Genomic DNA, 10,044 nt, shown 5'->3' on the forward strand with positions numbered 1-10,044 from the left:
TAAGTGTTAAAGTCCAAGTATCTCATGATCCGAAGGGCAATCTGGTCGGGTGGTAGTCCGATCGGATAGTAATTTGTTCAATACTCAAACTTCAGATAAAGTTGGTTAAGTGTGGAACTCAAGATGTAAGCCGTTCAGATGGCCAGTCGCTCGGATGGTTGTCCGTTCGGACGGTAGTCCGGTCGGATAGCTCTCCGTCCTGGTCGTTCCGTTCGTCTTTCACTTGGCCGTTGGATTGTTTGTTATTTTTATCGAGACGTTTTGACAGCGTGTTAACCAACAGAACCCCATCTTGACCCAAGTGGCCCGACCAAACAGGAATCACCCTAGTTCGACCAGTTAACCGGTTCAAGACGGTTGTTCTCAGTTAACCCGAAATCGGTGGTCTCATGAGTAGAATCCAGATCTTGGATTAATACAACCACAAGAATGAGTAGGATGTCAGTACAAGCCCTGATTCTCTCGGTTTTGAGTGTATTAAGTGCAAAAGAGTTGAAAGAAAGTTGGAAAACCTTCTCTCGATCCGTTTCATCGTGAATATGTTTAGATCTATAGAAGATCTTTGTTAGTTTATGTGGAAATCGGTTACATCTAAGTTGTTCTTGGTGGATTGAGGCCAAAACATGAAGTTCTTCAAGAACACATAATGACGTCATCCTAGAGCACCTTGAATCTTGGTGATTTCACGGTTAAAAGTTAAGATTCAAAAGATAGAAAGGTGTAGGAGTGCGTGTAGATCAAGAAAGTACAAGATTTAGGAAGAGATCTTACCGGAATCGAGAGAAATCGAAGAAAAGGTGAGGAGCACGAGCTGGTCGGACGTCACTTTGCCAAAAGTGGAAAGAATGAAAGGGACTTGGGGTATTTATAGGATTCCAAAAGTGGAAAGGGTTGGCCGATCAGATGGTATCTCGTCCGAGTGGCGGCTCGGTCGGATGACACCTCGACCGGATGGCAGCCCGGTCGAATGACAATCCGGTCGGCTGACATCTGGTTTGCGTGTTCGGTGCTACAAGTTTCGATATTTCGATTGCGATTGCGAGCGATGCGAATGCGATAGAGTTTCCTATTCAAATTACTTTTAATCCCAACTACTCATATTGCGTGTTGTCTTTTCGCCACCAATTATCATACTATATCTACATACAATCATCCTTAGTTCGTATTCGTTTTGTGATTGCGATGAGTTTGATTGCGTTTCGATTGATTACCACACGTAACATAAATAACATGCACAAGTAACACCTAAAGGCACACACGCACGTATAATAATCACCAAATTGCGTAGTTCGAGTTGCGAGCGCGATGTAGATTAGATTAGATTGATTAGCATTAAATGACTTTATCGCATTGTTACTTCCTATTATTCACAATCGTAAAGCAATTCGTAACGATAGATGTTCGTCGATTACTACGATTATACTTAATTACTCCACATAATACAACTAACGTAAAACATAAAATAGACTAACTACGAGTCAATACAGGAATTGAGCCAGGAGAGACAGATTGTAATCAGCAATCTTTTCTTCCTTTGACTTTAATCTTGACTTTGACTTTGACTTTTGAAACACGGGGTGTTACAGTGGGTAGCGTGAAGTGAAGCACCCGAATCCATAACCGGGAATCCATACTGCTCTCCACACTACAGATCAAAACATCATCATCTGAGTGGTTTACTGCAGCGTTGATTTCTTTCTTCTCATTTGGACATTGATTCCTAAAATGTCCTACCTCTTTGCCGTTCCAACAGGTTACATCACCTCGAGCCCTAGACTGACTCCTATTTCTGTTCCTGCTCCGATTATCTCTGTTATTCTTCCTTCCTCTGCCAACATTCAGTAATTCACTTGATGATCCACTCGAACTTCTCCTTCTGACGTCCTCGCTCAGAATAAGATCACAAATCCCTTCAAAAGTAAATCTGTTGGTACCTGATGAACTGGAAATCGCTGTAGCAGTTCCGGACCAACTGTCTGGCAAAGAAGATAACAGTAACAAAGCTTGAACTTCATCTTCGAATTTGATGTCCACTGACACAAGTCTAGCCAAAATCGAATTCAACTTGTTGATGTGCTCTGTGACTGAACTGCCTTCCCTCATCCTAGTATTCACCAGCTCTCGAATCAGAAAGACCTTATTAGCTGCCGAAGGCTTCTCGTACATGTTAGATAGGGATAACATCATGCCACTAGTTGTGGTTTCCTTCATGATGTTGAATGCCACAGTCTTTGATAATGCTAATGTAATAACTGCCCTAGCTTTCCTGTCTTTTGATTCCCAATCTGTTGGTTCCACCCTTTCTGGTCTAACTCCTGATAACACAATATCAAGATCTTTTTGAACCAATAATGCCTCAATCTACATCTTCCACCAGCTAAAATCTGTACCGATAAACTTGTCGATTTGCACCTTCCCATCTTCTGCCATGATAACTCAAACACAACTAAATGAAACTGAAATCGAAAAATAAACCGAAAATCAAGCTGAAACAACCGAAACAAGCACTGGTCTACGGTTCTGTTTCTTCAATCTTTAACAAAACTCTATATAAAAAAATCGCTGGTTTAACCGGTAAAAAAACTGATCTTGAAATTTTAAACCTTCTGCCTAATGCCCCAAAAAAAACTTAGTTCTTTGACAAATAAAAGTTTGGCTACTACTGCCAAATGATCAAATAAAAAGAACTAAACCCAATTTTCTTCTTTGTTTAAAGTTGAGAGGCCTCCTTGGTCAAATTGATAAACTTCAATTTTCCACAAAAAAAAGAATAAAGCACGACTGTGCTTCTTCTTCCCCACAGAACAAAGCTCTGCTCTCCTTCTCCTTCTTCTCTTCTCTTCTGGATGCAATCAACACCCAGAAAAAGCAAAGATTGAAAACCCTAAGTAACGACGGCTACTAGGTTAGAAAACCCTAGTCGCGAAGGTGAAGAAAATGAAGGCGGCGGCGGTTCTGGCGGCTTTTGATGGCGGTGGAGGCGGTTCTGATGGTGGTGGCCACGATTCTGACGGAACCCGACGGTATGGGCGGCAGCGGCTTCGAACAAAAAATGGCTGACGTGAACAATCCGGTAGAAACTGATGCAAAACGGAACCCTAGTTCAGATTTCTGCACCTTCAGGTATCTTCTTCTTCTACACCGTCATTTCTGTTCGGTTTCTGTTCGTTCTGTTCGGTTCAACAACACGAGCCTGAGCTCTGATACCAGTTGTTAGGATCGGACTCTCTCACACACGAACTCAGACCACACACACTCTGCTCTCACACAATCTACCACAATCAAGAACACAAAGGATTTACATGGTTCGGTCTAAACTGACCTACGTCCACGGGTAACTAGGAGTTTATATTTCTGGAGAGGTACAAGGAATTACAATACATATGAATATCTTAAATAGAGATTGAAGAAAGAGAAAGAAGTAGAAACGAAACAAGATCTGTGAATAATGGCCCCTGCCCCTTATCCTCTTATCCTGTAATCAGAGATTCTGATGTTCACTTGATCAAGTGGCTTCATACTCAACAATCTTCCACTTGAAGCCATGAGATAATCTTCACATGTGCTTCAACTATGCATGTGCATTTCTGTAAAAACCTTTTGATCTTAGCTCCTTCCTAGTTACCCGGCCTTCTCTTCAATTATCCTGAAGGCCCGTTGAAGCTTTCATTAGCTTCAACACATCAGTCATGGCTAAGTCTACCCCTGACCCATTCTCTGTCTCCACCGGCTCCCACTGACACGAACTGCCAGATTCTGAGAAAACCTGAGAACTAACACTCTCCATCATAAGCAGGTAATTCACTGGAGAGACTTTCACCGCTGGAATATAGGTTCTCTTAACCCACTGTCGTCTGGGAGTTAGACCATTGGCCATGTTCCTTCATAACCCACATGTCGAATCCGCTATTATTATTATTATCATTGATCTGGTGGAGGGAATAAAGGCATCCATTTATCGTACCCAAAGGATTCAGCTGTTGCTGCTGCCTGTTAATCTTAAAAGGTAAGAATATATGTGAACGTACCTTGTCTTTAAGATTGACGACGATCAACACGCTCCTCCTCATGTTGTTATATGCAATCCAATACAAAGACCCGTTTATAAAATGACCCACTTCATGTTCAAACTTGATGAAACTATTGTATTGGAATGTGCTCCTTTAAAATTGTAGATGTGAAAACTGTTAATATTTCGTCTAAACCGAACAATCTTAAGGGCGTCAGCAGCAGCATAGCCGAATCCGTATACAGCAGATGTTGTACAAGGACCAGGTGGTCGGGGAAGGTTTTTGGGCGCGCCTGTGAATGGATTGTAATGGGTGAAAATACTTGAAGTGGCCAAAAGGACAATCCCATTGAGTGTTCCAATAACATTGAGGGGGGTCCGAATGTTTCTACGTAGGGGGGGATAACATCGTTGGACTATCGTGCCGTCGGTGTATAGGATCGTGTTTTGACCCGAACAAGTCGTTCAGAGGAGTTTTGATCAAATACAGATGCGGAAAATAAGTATCTGACTTAGAAACAGCTAGGAAATCACTTTAAACACCTTTTTGCATTGATTTATGACACTTATTACATCCAAATCTCAAACCGGCAGCACTTCGGTAAGAGTTACAAGAGACTGTTATATGTTTCGCTCAAATGACACCTATATATAGGGTATGAGGTTTCGCTCCAACATACATGCCGTATGAGCGAAACCTCTGAGTGACAGATAAGCGGAACTCTATTGACAAATAAGCGGAACCTCTACCTATGTCACTAAAAGCGAAACCTATTACTAAAACACATACAATCTTTAGTTTTCTCTAATAATGTGCCCTGATCTAACAATCTTAGACTAAGACTTGATCCAAAATGAAGTCGACAGATGTAGTGCACCAACAAACTCCCCCTCAGATGTTGACGAGTCGTTCATCGAGTCTTTGACAATGTAATGTCTGCACTTCTTCAGCCTTGATCAGTCTCTGGGTTTTTCTCTCTCTCTCTATTTTCATCTCTTTCTCTCTTAGATGTTGACATCCTTAATTCATCATCATCAACATGCACTCCCCCTTAAATACTGACTCTTCCTGCATAACACTCTACCACAAACATAAGTTTTATGATAAACGTTTAAGCATATAGACACCACTTGAAGATCACGAACAAATTAAACAATTTGATACTGATGAACCACTTGAAACTATGTAATTTTTCTTATCAAACAACACATTCTCCCAAACCATCTGTTCCTCATGTTTAGCACCTTGAATTTTGAAAATCAGCTTTTCAATATCAGTTGTCGAAAATCTTTTTGACTTTTCCAAGATTTATGCTAAAACACACAAAAAATCTTTTTGGATTTTCTGAAAGAAATAAATGACACCACTTTGTAGGATTAACAAGATGCAGGAATGAAATATTTACAAACAAAATATTTTTTATGAGTTCGTGTAAGAGGATCATATCAGTTAATAAGATATGTCACTAACACCGTTAAGCTTGATTACATTTTAAGTTCTAAACAATTCACCTAGATTGTCAGTATGTTTGTCCACTTAAATTTTCACACAAAGTTCAACTGATTCGAGATACAATATTAATGTTTTAGAGACTTAAACTTATCCTTGTGTCCCACTACTTGAATATACTCCCGTATCCAGATCCCAATATTCAGTCTTACAGGTGAGTATACCACAGCTGATATCTGTCAGGGGTTAGATGCGAGGGCCGTGAGAGCTCAGGTCGATACTTCCGTATACGCAGAGAGATGACGGCTTTGACTTTTGGTGTGTCCCCTTTAGAGGATCTTTTGATTTCAACAGCAGCGACTATCAATTTTATTGTTTCATCAGCTTGATGAGGGCGATGCTATGTTTCAAGCATTTGCGGAAAGCATTATCCGGGGACTAGGTCAGTACTTCCATACAGCAGAAGTCCCAGGATAATACCCCAGATATCACTGAGCATAAAGACCTAGTATCTCAGAATAAGGGACCTTTCAAACAAGATTTCAGGGGTTACCTATATATCCAAGATGTTGTTAACCCACAGAATAAGCAAGTTTGTTTTAAGGTTTATATCTCGTCACAATTTACTAAATGTGTAAAAACCTACTTGACACATCCACAGTGAGATTCTTTATCACATTTTTTACATTACATATTTTTAGCATGCTGTGACAGTCCACTGATGTACTATCATTTCCTCTTTTCACAACAGAACTCATTTTGGATTTTATCATGTTTTTGGCTTTTTCAAATTTTCTAATGTTTTTGGATTTTCTGAAATTTTCTACTCCCCCTAAAATGCAAACACATTACAGAAAATTTTGAAAACAACTAAACTCTTGACCCACTTGTACACAAAACTAAACAAAAACTGTACAAAAAATATGACAACTGATATCAAATCGCCATTCGCTTGGCATAAACAATCAGAACTCCCCCTATCAACAAACTATTTTCCCATTTAGATTTCAAAACACTTAAGTTTGTTTTAATCAAAATGGTTTTTCCGGAAAATAAGTTTGATTGATTTTACCACTTGTAGGTTTATCAATTTGGGGATGTGGTTCATCATCTTGTCTCACAAACACTTGTAGGAAAATACAAGCACAACTTAATGTCCTTGATTTACCATATGCAATCATGCACCATCAAATCTACTAACCACTTGTAAACCAAACACAACCAAACCTCTTTACCGTTTGTATGATTGACATTACCGAATAAAACTCAAGAAAGATGCCGATTCATGCTCCACGCTTACTAACCTGGGAGCTCCGACAAGTCAGGTTTTTAATCGAAGAAAATATCCACCCAAGCCTGACCAGCCTTGGGTTTTACCGAGTCACCATCACTCGGTTTCTTACCTTTTCTTTTCTTCTCATAAAATTCCTTAACCCCTTTGACTTTTCGATCAATCATTTTTCCAAAGATATGTTTTACTTTGGGGTTAAAGACCTTCTCAGCATCAAAATCCTGTTTGTCATGATAAAATTGATTAGAAATTTCAACTTTACCAATTTTCTTTTTATAATTTTCAGCCCGAAGTGATGGAAAATCCTCATCATTCACACTCGGCACTGACTTCTCAGTTTTCAAAACAGCTTCACATTTTGAAACAACATGTGGCTCAACTGACTTTATGGAATCAGATTCATCGCCAGAAGATAGCTCCTCTGATTTTGACCTATCAGAATCATCGCTAGAACTTTCAGCAGCTTTCTTAACAATCCATTTCTGGTTGTCAGGTTTAGCTCTCTTCTTGTAAAACATGTTCGAACATTCACCAATTTCAAATGTAGAGTTTTTAAACAATTTTGTTCTATCAACTGGTGGTTCGAACTCGACCATTTTCTCTTTGAAATTACAAGATACTCCCTGTTTTGATTGTATTGCCTTTGAACAGTTTCTGGCAATATGTCCAACGGTATTGCATTGGAAACAGGTTTTTGTATCCTTCTTCTGCTCAGCCATCTTCTTCAATTCATCTTGCTTCTTTGCAAGAAACTCATTGTTTGACTGTCTCCAGAAATCTTTCTTTTCTTCTTCCTCAAATGACGTTCCTGAAACAAATGTCATTTTGGATTTAAAATCACGAACATATTTTTCATTTTTCTGTTTTTCTGTAGGAATAAAACCTAACCCTTTCTTTTTGAAATTACCGTTATGGTTTGATTTCTTTTGGAAACTTGAACCAGAACTGTAATTCTTTTTCTTGTTTAATCTTTGTTGTACTCTTGAGGTGTATTTTCTAGGTTTTTTATTAAGACATAAGTCTTTTATTTCAGAAATATTAATTTCTGTGAGTTTGAAAACCTTGTTTATCAGTTCAGTTTTGACACCTCTTATTGAAAATTCCTCATCAGAATATAATTTGTCAGAATCATTCAAAGTGTAAGCAACTTTAAACAGTTCATCATCCAAATTAGATTTTGATAACAGGAATTTTCTATCATACACTTTTTTGCCATGTTTTTCTGTTTGACCCGGAGTGTTTGACTCAGATTTTGACTTTGACTCGGACTCCAACTTTGACTCTTCTGTTTCATCATTTTCTAACACATGATCCACCACTATCTTCATCAATTGAGATTGTTGATCAGTGTCAGATGACGTAAACGTGACATCAATACTTTCCGATAGATTGACTGACGACTCCGACTCCCATTGTAAGTTTATTGCCTTTTTGACTTTTTCATCATTTGGATTTCTAGCCAAATATCCATTTTCCAGAGGGGGTGGACACTTGTTGTAACTGACACCTTGCTTCTTACCAGAATTCTTCTTGTCAGTCTTTTGCTTTGTGTCACTCTTCTTCTCAATCTTCTTCACAGGAGTCTTTTCATCAGCAATTTTTCCAGCATCCTTTTCTTCAGTTACTTCATTGTCTTCAAATGCCTTCAAGCTTTCATCCATTGGATAAATCCTGTCAATGACATAAGATGAACATGAGTAACTTTTTAATAAACGGTTAACTCTTTCAGTTTCAATTCGTTGAAGTTCAAGTTTCTGTTCGAGTTCAGCACACTTCTCAATATAGTTGTTTACAACTTTTTGCTTGACCATGAAAGATCCTTGAAGTGTTTTCATTGCTGTAGCCTGCTCTTCACTTGTGTCGTTGTACATGTTCATTGCCCTGTTTAATACATCATAAGATTCTTTCAATCTGTTCATGTTGTGGATCAATGAACTGTTCTGTTTCTTAACAGCTTCACAATTTTCACAAGTTATTGGACTTTTCTTTGCAAAGGCTTCTTCATTAATCTCGAACTTTGGAGTTTCTTTCATTTTTCTTCTCACTACCGGTACTGTCTCATCATCGCTGCTAACCGGTGTCTTTACCTTCTTTTTTTTCTTCTTTGCCTTCTCATCCTCACTATCGCTTTCTGCCATCATCTTCAAATGTTTCTCCATTTGTCTGGCATAATACTCAGTATCATCATCACTTTCTTCCTCAACTTTGGCAACAAAAGTTGTGTAAGCTGTAGCTTGATCAGGAATATAATCATCCCATGTGAAATTCTCCCAACTAAAACCCTCGGGTAATTTCTCATCATCTTGATCAATCACCAAAGCACTACCATCTCTTCTCTTCAAATTAGCTTGATCAACCACACAAGCTCTCTTTCTAGACTCTTCAATTATAGGTCTTCCATGTGCCGTTTGTGCTTGATGTTGATTCTGTTGAGATGGTTGTTGAGCAACTTGATGGTAGATGGCTTTTCGATAGTAATCATTATTGTTGTTGAACGGATTCTGAGCCCCACTTGCTTCGCGGTTGGTGCACTCCCTCTTGAAGTGTCCTTTCTCCCTGCAACGAAAACACGTGACTTTAGATTTGTCAAAACCTAAAGTGGAAACATTAGCCTCACGAAGATCATCTCTCCCTGTGATCTGCTTAAACTTCTCAGTTCTCCGTAACACGCTAGCCAAACACCACTTTATGTCCATCAGCTCCATCTCTTCAGCATCTATCTGGTCGTAATCTTCTTTTGTTAACATTGGATTTCCAATACGACCTGCAACAAAACAACTGTAAGATTCTAAAACCATTCCCAATAAAGACATTTGACTTTTAGCAACTTCCTCAGAATAATGTTGATCACTCTCAAGATTTAAGACAATGTTGCATTGAAGCTTTCTTCCATTTTTAGTTGCTGAAATGTTCGGATCAAAAGACGGAAATGATGAGAAACTGGTTTTGCTGTTTGGTCCTGATGATGAACTACCAGGAGAATTCTTGGCATTGTAAGCAGTTTCTATTTTTGGAGATAAATTTGAAGATTTCTCATTCACTCCTGCTTTGTAATACAACCCAATATCTTGTTCACCATCGAAATCTTTCATCCGAACAATCTTTCTTTGTTTCATTTCCTGAGCTTCCAATTTCTCAATAAATTTGCTCAACGTTAACGTACTAAAACCCTTTTTGTTCCTGAGCATCATCAGGTAAGTTCCCCACGTTTCATGTGGTAACGCATCAGCAAGCTTTTCAATTAACTCTTCATTGTCTTTGTTGACGCTTAACCTTTTCATATTCACCAATAAA

Source organism: Helianthus annuus, chromosome 17 (genome assembly GCF_002127325.2).
Source record: "Helianthus annuus cultivar XRQ/B chromosome 17, HanXRQr2.0-SUNRISE, whole genome shotgun sequence".
In the NCBI taxonomy this organism is placed as follows: Eukaryota; Viridiplantae; Streptophyta; class Magnoliopsida; order Asterales; family Asteraceae; genus Helianthus; species Helianthus annuus.